Source organism: Myxine glutinosa, chromosome 1, assembly GCF_964187855.1.
Source record: "Myxine glutinosa chromosome 1, kmMyxGlut1.1, whole genome shotgun sequence".
NCBI classification, from domain to species: domain Eukaryota; kingdom Metazoa; phylum Chordata; class Myxini; order Myxiniformes; family Myxinidae; genus Myxine; species Myxine glutinosa.
The window spans coordinates 91,647,756-91,668,997 of NC_136261.1; the positions used below are offsets into that span (position 1 = coordinate 91,647,756).

The 21,242-nt window shown below is 48.7% G+C and overlaps 1 protein-coding gene across 1 annotated transcript in view; it reads left to right on the forward strand.

Annotated features, from left to right (window-relative positions):
* LOC144891361 (uncharacterized) overlaps positions 1-21,242 on the forward strand; it is a 65,744-nt gene that overhangs the window by 6,564 nt on the left and 37,938 nt on the right. The window contains exons 2-3 of the mRNA XM_078774649.1: positions 20,356-20,443; positions 20,579-20,846. The gene's annotated coding sequence lies outside the window, so the exon portion shown is untranslated. The remainder of the gene's footprint in view (positions 1-20,355; positions 20,444-20,578; positions 20,847-21,242) is intronic.

Here is a 21,242-nt window from a genome sequence, read left to right on the forward strand (position 1 = left end):
CTCTTTTAATGCCTCCCTCACTGTCACCCCTTTCAACCTCCACACCTTCATTCTCGGTTGGTACTTCACCCGCCGAGCTCTCCTCGCACCTTTCACCCTTATGTCGCAGACAACCAAGTGGTGCTGTGAAACAGCCTCTTCCCCCGGGATCACCTTTGTGTCCCGGAGGTGCCTCCTATCTCGCCTACGCACCATCAGGTAGTCAACGGTTGTCGTCGACCCACCTGACGTGTATGTAACAAGCTTATTCTCCTCTTTCTGGAACTGAGTATTACAAATCAACAAATCAACTCCATCAGCAAGCTCCAAAATCCTTTCACCATGTCCATTTCTCACACCATATCTGTAACCCCCATGAACTCACTCAAAACTGTCCATACTCTTTCCCACATGTCCATTTAGGTCTCCTCATACCACAGCAACTTCCTCATCTTTCACGTTTTCCATCAGTTTCTCTATTGCACACCAGAACTTGTCCTTCTCTTCATCACTCCGACCAACCTCCGGAGCATATCCCGAGATGATGTTAACCAAGAGCTTTCCAATCATCATTTTCACCATCATCAACCTTTCACTCACTCTCGTCACACTCACCACACTGTCTACAAACTCCTCAGAAAACAGGACAGCAACACCATGCACGCCATCTGGGCACCCTTGCCACACAAAGTTGTATTTCTATCCCTGCTTACCCTTCACCATTCTCACACCACTTCCCTTCCATCTCGTCTCCTGCATACAACATATGTCCACTCTTCTTCTGACCAATACTTCCACCACTTCTCCTGATCTCCCTGTCATTGTCCCTACATTCCATGTCCCAAACCTCAGAAACCGATCTCCACGTCGGGCATCAGATGTTTTGTCCTCATAAATGGAGTGATTTCCACCCTTGATTTGATCGGGTTCCCCACCTTGAGTTTTGACGAGAGGGAGTGGGTTCCCCCACGGGGTGCAGCCCGAAGTACCCCGTGGGGGACCTAATAGTTGATTTTGATGTGTTGTTACGGATTCGTCACTTCCATCGTGGTTTTCATCCACGGGAAACATTTTTAGTTCCATGTACTATTATTGTTATCGTTTAAGTGAAATGGACATAACTGTTTTCAAAAGGTGAAAAATTAGTGTTTTAAAAGAAACCGGAAACCGGATTGGGAGAAACCGGAAGAAGAGGAGGAGGAAGCAAAAAGCGGAGCAAGGAGGTCAGGAGAAGACAAGCCGAGCTGCTTTGAGGTCTTGAGCAGACGCTGGCGAACGTGGGTCACGAGCAAACTTTGGTTTTCCCGGGAAAGGGATTCCTGTGACAGAGTCATGATCGCTGTGACAGATAAATCTGCGTGACGGGTTTTGCGGTTGATTCCGGAGAGAATCGTTGTTGGAGAGCAGGTACGCCTCCATTACGGGCCCGCCCGCCATTTCGCCTCGCTCCCGCCATTTTGCATCGCTCCAGCCTTTTCACCTTGCTCCAGCCATTTCACCGCGCCCAGCCGTTAGCCTGGTTTGCGTGTGTAACGTGGATTTTGAGTGGGAATTTGCGGTTCTCCATTTGGGAGCCATTGAACGTTCATACCCGAAGGTGTGATTTCCCAGTCGCCTTTTGGGTGCACCTTTGCGGCTCTTTGGCAGCGTTGACTGTCAGCCGACCTGGATTCTGGTCTCGATACGACCTGTTACTTGTGATCACAGGAGTGTGGATTGACTTTGGCTTGGTGCCGGGACAGAGACTTTGGGGAATGTTCTTTTCGCTCACGTGGAGCACAGTGAGTTATTGAGTAAGAAACTGATGGTACCATCATAGGAATTATATGGTATTTTGGTTGTGCAATTGAAAGTATTGTTGCGGATATGGGATTTGCATCCATTCATATCCGCTTGTAAATATTCCCCTATTTCCTCAATACTTCCCAACTATCCCCAATCCCCCATTCCCTAGTCCCATTTTCTGTAAACAACACTCTGTAGACCCGACCTCCCCCTATTTCCCCCATTAAATGTCGTGCCCAGGTTCACCGCATCTCATGTAAGACAACTATAGGACATCTTGCTAGTTATTCTTAGTCTATGTCAGTTAAGGACTCGTTTCCATTAATTCTGACCCTTCGTTGCACCAGAATGTGATTGTATGGTACCGTTAGGAAGTTTAGGACCTCCCAATACCTCCCCGCAGCTCTTCCTCACGGTTCAACAACAACAACAACAACAGCAACGGCAGCGGCGTGCACAGGGAGTGCGCGTCCTCACTCCGGCTTGGTTGGTAGGGGGTGTTGGGAGGGCACGAGGCCTTCCCAACGAGCCGCCATCGAACATGTGCTCGACGGGGTTACCAAATAGGGGCTCCCTGTCAGCTCCTCGTCAAGGGCGGAGCCCGGTAACCCCCGCACCCAATGGAAGCGGCGGACCGGCCCCAGGGGGGCGGAGCCAACCAGCCGAGGGCGTGTCACTCCCCGCTGAGCATGCGCAGGAAGAGGGAGGTGACGTCAGATGCGCGCTGAACTTGGAGCAAGCAAGATGTACCCTCCGAGCGCTGTGAGGCCTCCCCGCATCTTCTGGACTGGACCGTGCTTTATCCTGTCCCCGAGCCAAGGTGCACCTTGTGCCATCGAACTACCTGTCCCTTCCTGCCATCAATCCCTGTGTAAGTCCGCCTTGTTCCGTTTGTCTGTGGTCTGTCTGGGATAAGATAAGACGGTAATTAAGTGCCCATCTCTTCTGTCTTTTACCTCACTCTGCCGTGTAATCTACCCCCTTTTCTCCAACACTGTAATTATACCCTCCTCCGGAGGTCTTGAGAACTGTACCCCTTGCGTCGTTTCCTCTTTCCCAGTCGTCGTGTCCTTTCCATCATTGATTCGGCATAGCGCGATTTGGTCAACGTCTGGGTGGAATCGGGGTCTAGTCGGGGAATAACTGTTCGGTCGCGGCAATACCACCGCTCGGTAAATAACATCTAAACCGCGTCCGTAACAATTGGTGTCAGGAGTGGGATACGGACCCGAAGCGCGCTTAACGCGCTCAAAATTATAAGTCACCGAAATTTGATTTTGTTTTACAAAAAACCCGAATTTTGAAAGTCGCGCTATGGGAGATCAAGACGGCTGGGTTCCGGTAGAGGAGAGTGAGGCAGGATCGATCCAGGACCAAATTGAGGGACATGAGGAGAGCGAAGCAGTGAGGGCGGCAGGTTCGCAAAATGGCGTCCTCGCGCACGAGGTTACGGGCGCGCAAAATGGCGCCTCGCACATGGCTACGGCGACCGCGCCCGCGACCGTAGCAGCGCCGCTGGTGGATTCGAACCTTTTTTTCCTGCAAATGAGGGCCCTTATGGGACAAATGGGAGACCAAATTGGAGGTTTGAAAAACAGTATAGAGGCTCAGAGTGAGCAAATGGGGGTAATGGGGTCCAATAGCGAGAAATTGAGGGAGGACATGGGGGCCCAGATCGGAGGGTTAGGGAGTAGAATAGAGGGATTAGACAATAGATTAGGGGAAATACAGGAGGGGTTAACGGGGGTAGAAAACAGAATGGCCGCTCAAGAGAATCAAATAGAAGGGGTGAAACATGGGTTAACGGGGGTAGAAAACAGAATGGCCGCTCAAGAGAATCAAATGGAAGGGATGAAAAAGGGGTTAGAGGGGTTAGAAAACAGTATGGAAGGCAAATTGAGGGACATGAGGGACCAAGCGGAAAGGGAAGTTAAACAAATGGGGCAGCAGATAGAGGGGGTCAGAATGGGGGTAGAAACTAAATTGGATGCTCACAGGGAGGAAATGGAGCAGATGAGGGTGGCATCTGGGCAGGAGATGCAAGTGATGGGAGAGGAGATCAGAAGAGGTGTGAGTGAGGAGGTCGGAGGAGTGCGTGAGGAGGTGAGGCACTGTGAGGAGCGCATGGAGAAGGAGGTGAGAAAGGGGACTGTAAAATTGCAAGGTGGTATAGAGGAGTTGACGCTGGGAGTGGAACAGCTGACGGAGGGACAAAAAGAACTAACGGAGCAGGTTCAAAGGAACACTGCGGTATTAGGAGGGTTAAAAGCGACACAAAACGACCTAAAAAATGACTTGATAGCGACACAGAGGCAATGTCAGATGGTACATGAGGGACTGACAACGAGGAAAATGAACAAGGTGGTAGAGGTGATGGAGGTTAAAGAGCGGGAGGTGCGGGAGCACATAGAAAAAAATAAGGTGGAGTTAGAGGAAGAACTTAAGGGGGCGCACGAGGAGATGAAGGAGGTGAAGCAGAAATTAGAAGAAGTGGAAGAAGAGGTGAGCGAAATTAAGAAGCGACGGAGAGAGGATAAGAAAGAGATAAAAGAGGAAGTAAAAGAATTGGTCCAAAGTCTGTGTTCGGATCGTGATGATGTGCTCATTAACCGGATGAGGGATTCGCAGGTGATGGAGGAGAAGCGAAGAGGAAGAGGACCCGGTGTAAGTGGTGACCAATATGGTCGTGCGTATGATGCGCCAGGTGATTTAATAAGCTTGGGGGTCGAGATGGACCCGGGTGTTCGTGAGAGGCCGTTGGTGAAGTGTGCGACAGGTCTGGTGTGCGAAAAAGGAGGTGTGCGAGAAAGTCCGACTCTGGGGTGTGTGAGGAAAAAGTGCGCGCCAAGGAGTGAGGGTGTTGTCGAGAGTGAGTCGGTCGTAGCGCGTGTGCGAGGGAGCACATGGAAGCGCGTAGTGAGGAGTGTTACAGAGGATGTAACGGAAGAATGCACGCCTGTGGTGAGTGTTACAGAGGATGTAACGGGAGAGGATGCGCGAGCAAGGTGTGTAACGGACGGGTGCATGGGGAAAGAGTGCGCTGTCAAAAGTAAGGAAGAGTGTACACGTGTGGTGAGTGTTACATAGGGTGTAACGGGAGAGGGTGCGCGAGAAAGGTGTGTAACGGACAGGTGCATGAGGAATGAGTGCGCTGTCGAGAGTAAGGGTGAGTGCACTGTCAAGAGTGGAGGTGAGAGTAGTAAGAGTGACACGGAGCGTGAGTTGGTTGTGACAGGTGAGAAAGGAAGCACACCTGGAATGGTAGAGCGTGTGTGGGAATGCACGCTGGAATTGGTAGTGAGGCACGTGGTTGGGTGTGCGAGTGAGAGCACACCTGTGATAGTCACAGAGGAGGTGACCGAGAAGGGGGCGCGAAGAGGTGTGTTGGTGAGGTGTGCGAGCGACGAATGTGTGCCAAGGTGTTCGGTGGTCAGGTGTGTGACCAAGTCTGTGAGTGGAATGAGTGTAGCGAGGTGTGTAAGGAAAGGTACGAGGAGCATGGGAACAGCTGGAGGTATGAGCAAGAAAGGGGTAGTGTATGCGTGTAAGCATGCAGGTGAGGCATCGACGGTAACCGGGTTAGCGGTTAGAGCGACTTATAGCCGAATCGGGCCCTCGGTGCGTGCCGGGCTTCGCGTGCCGCGAGAACCAGCGGGGATCCGAGCCACGGCGGGTTCGAAAGGACCGCCGTACGCGATCCACGCTGGGCCTCGCTTTGAACGGCCGCGTCCGTGCTCCACTAGGCGGAGCGGGCAGCCCGATAGGAAGGGTCGTCATGGCGACCACTTTTTGTTGAGGCATTCCGGCAGATCGAGATCGGGCCATGGGATGGCTCCGTGCCGAGATGGTGCGTGGGACCTCGGCCCGGGTAAACCTCCTTCCCTGCACCGAATGCGGGACGTATCCAGCCGCTGGCACCAAACAACCCGCATTCATGGCTTGGCTGTACGAAGCCGAGCTTTAGAAGTGAATTGGCGCACCGAGAGGCATTAGTAAGTAGACTGTAATGACGAGGATAGTGTTTTGGCCCCGAAATTAGAAAAACAAAATTTGATGATTGGCAAAGGATTGGCAGTAATGATTGGCAGATGATGGGTAGTGATTGGCAAATTTTTGATTTGTTGAAATTTGATGTGCAAAATTGGTAGTGGGAGATGCCCCATATGATGGGATGGCCAATCCTCCATCCCTCACAGGGGGGGGCAAATGCGCTATAGATTATGGGGTGTATGGCAGTGAAAACTAGCCCGGGTGGGTTAGGTTATATTGTTAGGGATCTAGAGATTGACATTAGGTAACGTTAAGGTTAGTTAGTGACTGATACCTGTAGTGGGGACGCAGGTAGATTAGTGTGGATGATAATGACGTGGGAGCGCAATAGTTAAAAGGGAAGACGGAGGAGCGCGAGTTTTAGAAGGGAGTAGACAGAGCAGATGATGCAGTATGAATGGAAGTGCTGGTGAGCAGCTTCAAATGAGGCATCGGTGAGGCAATGCTCCGAGGTGTGTGTGAGTGTACAAGTGATGAATGAGAGAGCATTGCGGATGAGTGTCATGGTGAGTAGTGAGTGTTGTGGATCAGCGCGAATGCGCTTGGGGGAGAGAAGGGTGCAGGCGGCACCAAGTATGAGAGCACAGGTGTGCAAGTACAGGTGTGTGGAATATATGGAGCAGAGAATGAGTGGTGTGGAGAGAGTTGGAGTAAGTGGTACGGAGTGGTGTGCATGGTGCGAAGGTGTGGATGGGGGAAGAGTGGACCCCTTTTCACGAGTACCCGGGGAGGGTAGGTTAAAGAATAGTTAGAAGGTATAGGTAAATTGTGGTTGGATATTGGCATTTGTGGTGCGGTTGCAGAATGGTATTGTGGATGGGTGCATTGGTGTGGTGAAATTGGCTGGTCGTGTGGCCTGTTAGTATGAGTGTGAATTGTTGGGCACTCCGCCACTGTTAGATGTCTGCCAGGTGAGCTCTGGGAGCCGTTAGTGTCAGTGGGTACCTGAGGATCCTGGGTGTGGATCGGGCAGCCCCTGCCGGAGAGGGCACTGAAGGGGTGAGAGTGCGAGAGGGCCTTCCCCAGTTAGTTAGGTTAGGATGAGGAGCAGGTGAGCTCGGTAGGCAACAACAGTGGTGGAGGTGTGCAGGTGGGCGGACCAGCTGGGAGCGTCACACGACCCAGCCACCAAAATTGTGCGGGGGCACCGAGTGTTGAATCGGGGAGTGAGACCCAAATTGATGGTGTGCACCACAGATGGTCAATGGGATTTTGGTTCTTCGAACCACATAGAGTAATGAGGGCCAATGGTTTGGCAGGAGAAAGACCCCGGGTAATGTAAAGTTGTTAAAGTCATTTAGGAAATAGTTAGGATTGATGAACCTGTCGCACCATATGCAGCCACTTACCTGAGGTGATGATGATGACTCCACACCTGTGTTTTCTTTGTTTTGTGTTGCAGGAAAGGAGAATTGCTGTTTGGATTTGTGAGACGCATCACGACGTGGATGAGACATTGGGGTGATTCCATCTCTCCCTCCTTAGGAGGGACTGATGATGAATTGGTGATGGCAGATTTTGATGTTGAGTTGGAGATGGCAGATTTTGATGAGAGTTGGAAATGGCGAATTTGATTGGTTAGGAGGGAGAGAAGACGAATTTGGTTTATGGGAGGAACGGGGAAGACAGTAGGGACGTTGTTGATATGTAAAGTAGATGTTTATGGGTAGTGTTGTGTTTTGTGGAAACAGTAAGGGGTAAGGGAGGGGCAATGTAGGTTACCTGGTGGGGGGGGGGGGGGCGTACGGTAGGAACGTACCTGTCTCACCTGGTTCCCATGTGCCCCCAGTGTGCATTACCTTGTATTGCGTGCACTTTTGCGCCCTTACCACCTTACTCACTTGTCTTCTTTTGTCTCCCACCTCCGAGGATCTGGCTTTGGGGCAGAGAGAGAGGAGAGAGAGGGGTGCTGGCTCCGCAGTTGTGGGCCTGTACTTCCGCTGCTTGCTGCCTGGATCGATACACCATATGGACCGCAATTTTTGTGGCCGCCCACAATGGACCGCAGTTCTTTGGCGGTCAAGCACCACCCGTGGATGGACCTCTGGGTCAACGTGGCACCTATGCCATACAGGTGAACCACTTTTAGTTGGCCCCCTGACGGCCACAATTTAGAAATGGACGCGGTTGGCGCCTTTCTTTATTTCTAAAGAAGCCAGAAGGCCAAGTGCACTCCATGAAGGCAAGACCAGCGGCAGAACATCGGCCGGCTGCGACACCACCGGTGACCATGGACACTTAATTGTGCATTGTTATTGAACACTTTATTGGTGCACCGGATGGTGCTGACTGTGCGTATGGGGTGGTGCTTTTGGTGCTTGGACGGGGTGCTCTGCACATTATTAAAGGCCGTAGGGCCACAGGGCACTCGTGGGTTGGTGTATCGATGCTGGCATGCGTGCTCCCTATGCATAACATCTGCATGTGTTCCTCAAAGAACAGGTCCTGGATCGTAGTGTAAATATCAGTCTTGTATAAATGATGCTCCCTACCGGCTGTATGTTTAGTTTGAGGATGCTTTCCGCGATTCGGTTATCCTGTGGGTGTGTTTCTGTTAGGAGAAGGGTGCAACGTCGCAGGGGGACATATTTACTCATTTGTGAACATCTGTAAAACTGTCGCACTCAGGGTTGAGTTAATAGTTGAGGGAACTACATCTGAGTGCCACACTAAAGTAGGTAAAAATTTATCGGGTCGGGACGCCCCGAGGTAGAGAAGGGTGCAATGTTGCGGATATGGGATTTGCATCCATCCATATCCGCTTGTAAATATTCCCCTATTTCCTCAATACTTCCCAACTATCCCCAATCCCCCATTCCCTAGTCCCATTTTCTGTAAACAACACTCTGTAGACCCGACCTCCCCCTATTTCCCCCATTAAATGTCGTGCCCAGGTTCACCGCATCTCATGTAAGACAACTATAGGACATCTTGCTAGTTATTCTTAGTCTATGTCAGTTAAGGACTCGTTTCCATTAATTCTGACCCTTCGTTGCACCAGAATGTGATTGTATGGCACCGTTAGGAAGTTTAGGACCTCCCAATACCTCCCCGCAGCTCTTCCTCACGGTTCAACAACAACAACAACAACAGCAACGGCAGCGGCGTGCACAGGGAGTGCGCGTCCTCACTCCGGCTTGGTTGGTAGGGGGTGTTGGGAGGGCACGAGGCCTTCCCAACGAGCCGCCATCGAACATGTGCTCGACGGGGTTACCAAATAGGGGCTCCCTGTCAGCTCCTCGTCAAGGGCGGAGCCCGGTAACCCCCGCACCCAATGGAAGCGGCGGACCGGCCCCAGGGGGGCGGAGCCAACCAGCCGAGGGCGTGTCACTCCCCGCTGAGCATGCGCAGGAAGAGGGAGGTGACGTCAGATGCGCGCTGAGCTTGGAGCAAGCAAGACGTACCCTCCGAGCGCTGTGAGGCCTCCCCGCATCTTCTGGACTGGACCGTGCTTTATCCTGTCCCTGAGCCAAGGTGCACCTTGTGCCATCGAACTACCTGTCCCTTCCTGCCATCAATCCCTGTGTAAGTCCGCCTTGTTCCGTTTGTCTGTGGTCTGTCTGGGATAAGATAAGACAGTAATTAAGTGCCCATCTCTTCTGTGTCTTTTACCTCACTCTGCCGTGTAATCTACCCCCTTTTCTCCACCACTAATTATACCCTCCTCCGGAGGTCTTGAGAACTGTACCCCTTGCGTCGTTTCCTCTTTCCCAGTCGTCGTGTCCTTTCCATCATTGATTTGGCATAGCGCGATTTGGTCAACGTCTGGGTGGAATCGGGGTCTAGTCGGGGAATAACTGTTCGGTCGCGGCAATACCACCGCTCGGTAAATAACATCTAAACCGCGTCCGTAACAGTATATTGTACTTGTGCTGTTATTGTTGTGTGACATTAATACAATACTTGTTTTTTGGTAACAATCGGTTGGTGTGGTTTCACCATTGGTCATTGACACACATAACACATCTTTCTGCCGTGACTCCTTTCGGGGCTCGGAGGTACACCATGACCGGGGTTTGGGGAGGAGCACGTAACAGTGTGTTTTTGAATACCTATTTCAATATTTTTTGGTTCATCACCTTTTTCTTTCATGATGCCAAGAATTTCAGAAGATAGTACAGAAATCTCGTAAGCTCCGGGGGAACTTTTATAGTTTTATATCCACTTCCCGGATCATAACTAAACTTGTTCTTTTTTTCTGTGTTATTAAACAAGGTATTATCGGCTTCCATAGACAATAACGCCGCTTCATATTATTTTGCGGGATCAAGTTGTATCGGGTATGGTAATGAAGCCGTGTGATCACTCGCTGTAAAATCAAATCTAAGAGTTGTGCTTCTCATTTTATTATACAGTCATGTGAAAAAGTAAGTACACCCCATGTAAAGTTTAGACTTTTTCAACATATTTCAACATACAGCTATTTTTGTGGGATTTTTTTGGTTTTGTTTTTTGTATACAAGATCGAGGCTCGTGAAAGAGCTCACATTAATCACACAAAAAGTCAAACCGACACAAACCGACACAGAAAACACAAAATAAGGGGAGTGGTGGACAAGATGGGGAGAGAGGGGGAAGGACACAAACACAACATTTGAGAGCAGGGACATCGAGAGAACTGTGGGAGGGAGAGGGCGTGGGGGGAGGTGGGAAAGGTATAAAACATATGGACACTGCAAGGACATCCAGGAAAGAAGTTGGAATTTCGAAAAAGTGTATCGGGTGAATTAGCGGGGGTAGAAAAGATCAAGGTTTTGGATGGGGGAAGATAAGAGATGGTGGTGAACAGCTGTTTTAAAGACCTGGAGGGAGGAGTGGGATTGAAGGGAATGGGGGAGTTTGTTCCAGAGGCGGGAGAAAAGGGGAATGAAAGAGCGAAGGTGAGCAGAGAGCCTAGATTTTGGCAGTTTAACCATAAGAGGTTTGCTGTCAGATCCTGTGCGACCTGTAGGAATATTTGGGGGACAGAGCACATAGAGAGCTGGGGGAGCAAGGCCGGAGAGGAGTCGGTGGAAGACAGAAAGACCACCAACCTGCCTGCGGTGAGTGAGTGAGTGAGTGAAAGGCCCTCGGAGTTAGTTTTACCGCAGGAGATTCCCAATGATTCTGAAAGCTTTGGTTTCAACAGCGTGAAGCCGAGCTCAGTGTGAGGCAGGAGAACCGGCCCAGAGGGGGGAACAGTATTCCATTGAGCTGCGGATGAAAGCCTTGTGTGTGGTGAGGAGCTCAGGTGTGCCAAGGAAGGACTTCGCACGACGGAGGATGCCCAGTCCGCGACTGGCTTTGGAGGCCAACTTGGAAATGTGGTTTTCCCAAGAATGATCATGGCAGATAGTGAGACCCAAAAGCTTGAGAGACAGAACTTCTTGGAGAGGATTGTTGAGAAAGTAGATGGGAGGGTTTTCCAGTCGGTCTTTTTGGAGAGGCATCGTAAGAGTGTGAGATATGTCAGGATTGAAAGACATGTTCCACTTGTTTGACCAGTCTGATTTTGTCCAGGTCTGCAGAGAGTGAGGAGGCTGCAGACTGCCGATCTGAGGGATGAGGAATGGAGCGGCAGAGAGTGGAGTCATCAGCAAAGAGATAGACGATTTTCCAGAGATTCAGAGAGATCATTGATGAAGACCAGAAAAAGCACAGGGCCCAGAACACTACCTTGGGGAACTCCAGCCAGAACAGGAAGGGGCGATGAGAGAAATCCAATCAGGGTCACACGTTGACTACGACCAGAGAGGAAGTCCGCAAGCCAAGCATGGATATTTCCATGGATATCATAGGAGGAGAGTTTGTTGAGCAGAGCTGGGTGTCAGACCGTATCGAAGGCATGTGATATGTCAAGGGAGACGGCTCTGATTTCCTGTTTGGCATTGAGGACCTCCATCCATTGTTGAGACAGCAGAAACAACATGTCCAGAGTGGAATGACCTGGTCTGAATCCAAATTGATGATCGGAGATCAAGCCAATGGAGAAGAGGAAGGATTTGATATCCAAAACAATGATGAATTCCATGACTTTGCTGATAATTGGGAGCAGGCTGATTGGTCTGTCATTGCAAGGATATGTTTTTGCACATTTTTTGTGTAAAGCGGTAATGTTTGCTGGTTTCCAAGATGCTGGCAGATGACCTTGAGCAAAAGAGAGGGTGAAAAGAACAGATAGAGGGTGAGATGGAGCGGCAGACCAGGATTTTAGGACCTGTGTGCTGATGCCGTCTGGTCCAGTTGCAGAATCAGAGTCGAGGTTTGACAAAAACTTCTCCACCTTGTCAGGAGAGAAGGACACAGAGTCCAGGAGCAGTTGGGTTCGACTGGATAAGGGGGGAACAGAGAGAGATGGGTTTGGGACACAATATTTTGAGGCAAACAGAGTCGAGGCATTCGCTTTGCCACGTGCGTGTCAACTGTGTAGCCATTTGAGGTGAGGGAGGGAATGGAGGGGGAACAAACACCAGAAACGGATTTGACCAGACGCCACCAGGATTTGGAGGAAGGGGACAGGTTTGAGAGTTCATTCTTTAGTGTGGAGAGATAGTGCTTCCTGGCACTCCTGAGGGTAGACACACACTTGTTCCGAGCTTGGTGGAAGGAACTGAGATTGCCTTCAGTTGGATTTGCCTTCCAAGAGGCAAAGGCAAGTTGTTTCAGGGCAACTGCCTCACCACAAGATTCAGTGTACCATGGACGGGAGGAATGGTAAGACAACTGAAGACTAGATGGGATAAATCTGTGCATGAGAGAGAGCAGTTTGCTTTGGAAGAATTCCCAGGAAGAATTGATGTCAGAGGCAGTAGAGACAGTAGACGAGTCCAGATGATTGATGGCTGCTTGCAGCCCGTGCCAGTCAGCCTGAGTGAAGTGCCAGACTCAGACGCTGAGGAGGCTCTCTGAGAATGGCCAGAGAGATGTCCACTTTAACAAGCACATGATCAGAAGAACCGATTGGAGCAGAAGAAGAGCAGTATACATTTGCAGGGAAATTAGTCAAAACCAAGTCTGGAAGAGAAGATACTCCATTGACTGAGACCCGGGTCTGGAAATTGACAGATTGTGTCAGTCCCAATGAGTCACAGAAGTCCTTTGCTGAGGTGCCATGGCTGGTGAGAGAGGAACCCACACACAGCCAGCTGGCATGATGACAGTTGAAGTCGCCACATATGAGGAAGAGAGAATTGGGATGAGTTGATAGAAGTTGGTCCATGTTGTCAGACAGCGACATGTAAATGGAGTCATCACTGTTTGGAGGACAGTACAGAACACATATGAACAAAAGGTGGGAGCGGAGAGGAAGCCGTAGCCAGAGGTACTCCTGGGTGTGGGGTAGATAGAGGGCAGTGCAAGGAGAGTGAGGAAGAGAGTTTTTGATAAAGATAGTAACCCCACCACCAGGACGAGGCTCAGGTCTATCATACCGGAGGAGGGAGTAACCAGGAAGAGATATTAAGGAATCAGAGACATCTTGAAGGAGGAAAGTTTCTGTTAAGCAGATCGGGTCTGGATTGTCAGAAGCAACCTGAATGGAGAGATCAATCAGGTTTGAGTGAAGGCCCCGGATGTTTGAGGTCCACACCGTTAATGAGGAGAGAGGGGGAGCATCGGGTGCACGACAGGGGAGGGGAGGGGTAGGGTCAGATGAAGGATGAGAGGGGGAGGTCGGGAGAGCAGTTGATAGTGTGTCAGGGTTTACAGAAGAGGTACAAGAGAGGGAAGGATGAGGAGGACGAAAGGTTTGATGGTGATGGGATGAGGCACAGTGAGGGGTTCTTTGAGGGGGGGGGGGGGGTAGAGGAAAGTAGAAGGTTGGGGGAGGTGGAGGTATGACATAGAAGGGAGATGAAGTGGGGAGGAGGCAGCTTTGAGAAGGATGTGGGAGGGGGGAGAATTGGAGAGGGATGGTTGGGGGGGAGATTTGAAGGGGAGGGGTTTGGGGGGAGATCTGAAGGGGAGGGGTTGTGGGGGAGATTTGAAGGGGAGGGTTAAGGGTGGAGTTTAGGAGGGGAGGGACAAGGGAGGAGATTTGGAGGGGAGGTGCAAGGGGAGCGTTTAGAAAGTGGATGATTAATGAAAGACGAACATTTATAACAAATTGGGTTTATTGTGATTTTCAAGTTAGCGATCCGTTTAAGAACGATGGAGGGGTGGAATGAATGTGAATTTAGAGCATGTAGTGATTTAGAATTATAAGAGATTGAATTTTTTTTGAAGTGGAATGAGTTGGAGAGGAAATTGAAAAGAGCCTTTTAAATAGGAAGAAAAACAGCGTGTTGTAATATACCACTGAATAAAACACTGCAGGGGAAAGTTTAAACATATTGTTACGGACCGCGGATAAGATGTTGTTTGCCGAGCGGATGGCACCGCGGCCGAACAGTTACCCCGACTAACCCGATTCCCGAACGTTGGCCGGATCGCGCCACAGATATTCAATGGGGAAAAGACAAAAGCGACACGGATGTGAAGAAGAAGAAGAAGAAGAAGACAAAAATAGGGAATACGAATATAATTTATTTACTATTTACACGCTCAAAGTAACCAAGGAGAAGGAAGGATAATAAAATAATTTACAGAAGAATCAGAGACGCAGTGCAACGCTAGCTTATACGAGCTTAATTAACCCAGGGACAAGACACACAGAACAAACTCACGTACACAAAAGGATGGAAAGGCAGGAGGTGGATGGCTGGAGGGAGAGGAAGGTCCAACGGGTCCTGCAGCACGATCGGCGCGTTTCGCAGCCGCCGCTCCTTCGCGGCCCTGCTCAAAACCGCCGTCCAGGCCCCAAGCAGCTGTTGTTGCTGCTGTGGCTGCTGCTCCTGCTGCGGCTGTGTGGACGTCGCGTGCTCTTTTTAGGACTCGTCTCTCTCGTCTTGTCAAAGCTCATCTGGTCCAACCCCTCAACTCAACAACTCTCTTGCACGTCTCCCTGTCCAACCACTCTTTCTCTCTTGGTCCAACAACTCTTTCTCTCTTGGTCCAACCACTCTTTCTCTCTTGGTCCAACTTCTCCTCACCACCGACAACCACACGGCTCTTGCGCGCGCGCTTTTATATGCCTCAGGCGATCAAGCCGCCAGCCTTCAGGACACGCCCATCGGTGTGCTCACCTCGGCCCTGGTTGGTCGCGCGACCCTCTGGCTCCGCCCTTGATGACGACGGGCGGGTACGCCCTTCTTCCCCGACCCGAGCACATGTTCAATGGTGGTTTTGGAGGGGATGTAATTGGCAATCGAGGCTTGGCAATGGAAGTTTTGGAGGGGATGTAGCTGGAAATGGAGATTTTGGGAATGGGAATGAAAGGGGATCTATCTTGTTTCACTTGGTGCAATGGAGTGTCATCTTAATGGAAGACAAGGCCTTACCCTAATACACATAATAAAGATATAACTATCAACCAGGGGGAAATCTATGATTGGCTGATGTGATTGTTTATGACCTAATTATGGGACGCCCTTTTGACCTTTATACATAACTGGAGTAAGGAGGGTCCAGAATAAAGCAATAATAATTTTTTTTAAACAATAAAAAAACACAATCCTCATATCCATAACAATATTTAAACAGAACCGTGAAGAACAATCTCATATTCACAAAAATACCAACGGGGAGAGGGAGCCTCGAGGGACAACCACAAGTCACGTGAACAGGGCAAAAGATGTCAGCAAAAAGAACAGGGCAAAACAGATCTGGGGAATGGCGTGAAAATGGGGGTGAAACACGTGGTCGAAGAATGAACGAACGAATGAAAAGAACAAAGAAGGAAATGTTTATTTTTTTTATTTTTTTTATTTTTAGTTAAGAATTTAAACAAGGAAGTATGGAGTGAAAAGACTGGGAAAAAATTAAGAGAACGAGAGTAGAAGGACCACAATCGACCACTGGGAGAAAAGAAGCCTCAAGGTAGGAAGCTTCAAGAACGAGGCCGCAAAATACACGGCACAAAATACTCGACTATTACATGCAGGTATGAAAGATAAACACCGATAATTAATCTTCCAAGGGACGCACTTTAGGTACACACACATAAGATAAATACAGTTTTGACAAAAATACAATTGTGAACAATTACTTAACATCGTGTGTGCATGAAGATCGTGACAGCTTCGAAAGACTGTGACCTCCCCCGCAAGATCTCGTGAGATATTCGATCTTCATTTCAACAATATTGATAGATAAAGGTGATATAATGTAACAAATATCATGAAACATTTACATTTTGTAGTCCATTGTATAATTTAAATAAACATAAATGCAAATTTCGCATGTGGAAAAAGTAAACACACCCCTACATTTATCACTACTTCAAATACCTAAAATTAGAAGCAGGTGCACCAGCTCAGGTGCAAATGATTAGAACATCGTTGGAGAGGATCTTGGAGGAACTTGTCTTATTTAAACCTCAGACATTTAGTTTGGTTTGCTCTTTGTTGTTGAAGTGTGCGGCGTCACCATCCCTCGATCAAAACGGCTCTCTGAGGCCTTCAGAAAGAAGGTTATAGATACCTACGAGTCTGGGAAGGGATTTAAAAAGATCTCCAAACAATTTGAAATCAATCATTCGACTGTCCGGAAGATCATCGACAAGTGGAGAAGATTCCAAACAACTGCCAACTTGTTCATGCCAGGCCGCCCCAGCAAGTTCAGCCCGAGAGCAGACCGCAAGATGCTGAAAGAAGTCTCCAAGAACCCCCAGAATGTCATCACTGGACTTACAGGTAGCTCTTGCCACTGTTGATGTCAAAGTGCACGAGTCTATCATTTGAAAGAGGTTGCACAAATTTCATCTACATGGGAGGTGTGCCAGGAGGAAACCTTTGCTGTCCAGAAAGAACATCAGGGCAAGTGTTACGTGTTCCTCCCCGACCTACTGGTTTCGATATATCAACGAACCCCGAGAGGAGTCACGGCAGAAAGAATAGTTGCTCAGCTTCAAAATCAAGCACCAATGGAACCATCCATGAAACCATCAAATGAAACAATCAAATCAAGAAGGAAACCACACCCATGGTTGTCAACGAACAAATAATATATTACAAGCACACAAGAAGAACCATACAACAATGGTGGCAATCAACCATGCAATCAAGATCTTAAGATGGTAACCTAACTCAAACTCACGGCACCCCCAGGTACTGAAACAGAGCCCTTCTCAATGTCTCTAGAACACCATGGTGCTCCCGGCGAAGAGGCGAGGAGGTGGGTAAGGAGAGATAGGCACGGCGGGGACCGTCACGTGGTCCCAGCCAACCTCAGTTGGCGGTGGAAAGAGGAATCCCACAGACGCAATCCAAACGTACACCTACACCATGCAGTCGCGAACCGCACCGTATTCTTCAAAGGCCGCTGTCGCGCACACACATCCTCGGCAAACCACCAGATGGCGGGACCAGCGGACGCGGCTAAACAAGGTTCCGCGAACGATGCGCGAGGTCCCCGGAATGGCGGACGGCTCGTCCTCGAGCCGCAGCCTCGAGGCGAAAATTCTCCGGAATCTCACACCTGTACCTGGCTTTGCAGGCTCTTCCACAACTCCAGCGATCACCAATCGCTCGAGATTCCTTTCCAGGACTCAAAGTTCACTCACCATATACGCTCGACCACGCTAGGTACAGAGCTTTTACCAAACGCGTCGTTTTCCCTCTCCCTCATGTCCTCTTCTTCCTCCCTTGACCTCTTCCGGTGCACCATGCGATTTCCGGTATCATTTTATCATGAGCGCTTTTAAACCTTTTAACTACAATAACCCTTTCCCTTAAACCACAATAACCATAATACTTAGAACCAACAATAATAATAACAACAATAATTAGTGCCGAATCCGTAACACAAGACTAAAGTTTGCCAATGAACACCTCGGCAAAGACCAGCACTTCTGGAACAATGTGCTCCGGACAGTTGAGTCAAAGGTAGAGCTATTTGGCCACAGTACCAGCAGACATGTTTGGCGAAAACCAAAGACAGCATTTGACCACAAGAAGCTGATACCAACTGTAAAGCATGGTGTTGGAAATATCATGGTTTGGGACAGTTTTGCTGCATCAGGGCCTGGGCAGCTCACCATCATAAAATCCACTATGAATTCTTTATTGTACCAGAGGGTGTTTGAGGATAATGTGAGGCCATCTGTCGGAAAGTTGAAGCTCAACCGAAGGTGGACCTTGCAACATGACAATGACCCTAAACATACCAGTAAATCCACCAAGGAATGGCTGAAAAGAAAGAAATGAGGGTTCTGGAATGGCCAAGTCAAAGCCCGGATCTAAATCCCATCGAGATGTTGTGGGGGGATTTGAAACGAGCTGTGCATGCAAGAAACCCCTCAAACATCGCACAGCTGAAATAATTCTGCATGGAGGAGTGGGCAAAAGTTTCTCCGAGTCGATGTCAGAGACTGGTAGACAGTTATAAGAAACGCCTACTTGAGGTTGTTTCTGCCAAAGGGGGCAATACCACCTATTAGAGCCAAGGGTGTACTTACTTTTTCCACATGCAAAATTTGCATTTATGTTTATTTATATTATACAATGGACTACAAAATGTAAATGTTTCATGATATTTGTTATATTATATCACCTTTATCTATCAATATTGTTGAAATGAAGATCAAATAGAAATAGCTGTATGTTGAAATATGTTGAAAAAGTCAAAACTTTACATGCGGTGTACTTACTTTTTCACATGACGTGAGATATAAGTGAGATAAAAGATCTTTGTTTTGGCATTTATTAATTATTTTCGTATTCATCAACTGATCCAGAATGGCTGATGTTTCATTGAAACAATTGTTGTTTCCCACCTCCTTACTGCCTCACAGCAATAATAATCTATTAACTGATTGTGATGAGTCATTCGGAAGAAAACTAACACCCGAACCAAGCTTACTTAAAGCATTAATAATATCTTTTTCCTTCACATTCTTCTTATCTTTACGAACAACAGAACCCCCATAATCAAGCGCGCTTAGCAAATCAATATATACCCTATATTCCACATTTTCCATATCAAGTGGTTCCTCAAAATACTCTGAATTAGCATACGCCGCTTTTGTGAGAAGAAACATTAATCTGGGAGTTAATGTTACGGATTCGTCACTTCCGTTGTGGTGGTTTTCATCCACTGTAAACATTTTTGATTCCATGTACTGTTATTGTTTTCAAAAGGTTTATTGTTTATGAACTGTTTTCAAAAGGTGAAAAAGTTAGAGTTAGAAGAAACCAGAAACCAGATCGGGAACCGGACGACGAAGAGGAAGAAGAGGAAAAAAAGAAGGCAGAGCGAGTGGAGTCGGACAAGAAGCACAGTTGCTTTGCGGTCCGTAGCGAACGTTGGCGAGCAAGAGTCACGAGTGAACTTTGGGTTTCCCAGGAGGGGGATTCCTGCGACAGAGTGGTTATCGCTGTGACAGATTAACCTGCGTGTCAGGTTTTGCGATCGATCCCGGAGAGAATCATAGTCAGGCTGTTACGTCTCGAGAACGCTCGCGCTTTTTTTTTTTTTTTTTTTTTTGGGGATACAGAATCGAGGCTCGTGAAAGAGCTAACATTTATCAAACAAACAAACAAATCAAACAAACAAGCAAACAAAGTATATAAAAAGGGGAGCGGTAGACAAGATGGGGAGAGAAGGGGAGGAAGCACACAAACACAGCATTTGAGAGCAGGGACATCGGGAGATGTGTGGGAGGGAGAGGGCTTGGGGGGGAGGCAGGATAGGCATAAAACGCAAGGACACCAAGGACTTCCAGGAAAGAAGTTGGTATTTCGAAAAAGTGGATTTGGGGTGAAATTAGCGGGGGTAGAAAAGATCAAGGTTTTGGATTGGGGAAGACACGAGATGATGGTGAACATCTGTTTGAAAGACCTGGAGCGAGGAGTGGGATTGAAGAGATTGAGGGAGTTTGTTCCAGAGGTGGGAGAAAAGAGGAATGGAGTGAAGGTGAGCAGAGAGTCTCGATTTTGGCAGTTTAACCATAAGAGTGTTGCAGACAGATCTTGTGCGACCTGTAGGAATATTTGGGGGACAGAGCACAGACAGGGCTGGGGGGGCGAGGCCAGAGAGGAGTCGGTAGAAGACGGAAAGACCACCAACCTGCCTGCGGTGAGTAAGTGAAAGGCCCTCGGAGATAGCGTCATCGCGGGAGATTCCAATGATTCTGAACGCTTTGGTTACAACAGCGTGAAGACGAGCTAGGTGTGAGGCAGGAGCACCAGCCCAGAGGGGAGAGCAGTACTCCATTGAGCTGCGGATGAAAGCCTTGTATGTGGTGAGGAGCTCAGGTGTGCCAAGGAAGGACTTCGCACGACGGAGGATGCCCAGTCGGCGACTGGCTTTGGAGGCCAGCTTGGAAATGTGGTTTTCCCAGGAAAGATCATGGCAGATAGTGAGACCCAAAAGCTTGAGTGACAGAACTTCTTGGAGAGGATTATTCAGAAAGTAGATGGGAGGGTTGTCCAGTCGGTCTTTTCTGAGAGACATCGTAAGAGTGTGAAATTTGTCAGGATTGAAAGACATGTTCCACTTGTTTGACCAGTCTGTGATTTTGTCCAGGTCTGCAGAGAGTGAGGAGGCTGCAGACTGCCGATCTGAGGGATGAGGAATGGAGCGGCAGAGAGTGGAGTCATCAGCAAAGAGAATTGTGCGTCGAGCAAGGTTTCTTTGCTTCGCTTCAGCCTTTGCGCGTCGCGCAAGGTTTTTCTTTGCTTCACGTCAGCCGTTTTCACCGCATTCAGACCTATCTGGTGTGTGTGTGTGTGCAACGTGGATTTTGAAGGTAAATCGGAGGTTCGCTGACTGTGAGCCGCGGAACGTCCATACCCGAGGGTTTGATTTCCCAGTCGCCTGGAGGGCACGTTTGGATTTCCCAGTCGCCTGGAGGGCGCCTTTGCACAGCTTTGGCAGCAGGACTGTAACTGCCAACCCAACGGGATTCTGGCCTCGATTGGACATTGATCTGACGATTGCTGGAGGGAAACAACTTTGGCTTGAAGCCGGGAAAAAGAGACATTGGGAATGTTCTTGGTTCACTCACTTGGAGCACAGTGAGTTATATATTACGAAACTGATGGTACCATCATAGGATATATTGATTGTTCTTTTGATTACTATTATTGTTGTACTGTTATGCTTGTGTGATCTTAATACAATATTTGTTTGTTTGTAACAATTGGTGTGGCTTCACCATTGATCTTGGACATACAGAATAACACATTTTTCTGCCGTGACTCCTCTCGGGGCTCGGAGGTACACCGTGACCAGAGGGTTGGGGAGGAGCACGTAACAGTTAATCTAATAGGAGGTCTGTCAGAATTTAAGAATGTCAAGTTATCATTAACTATCCCTACCGTTTCGTTAACAAGGTAAAACTGATCTCCTTGTCCTATATAAATGAGACCCGTTTTGGTTTTTGAACCCGGTGAATATTCGCTGTTTGGAAG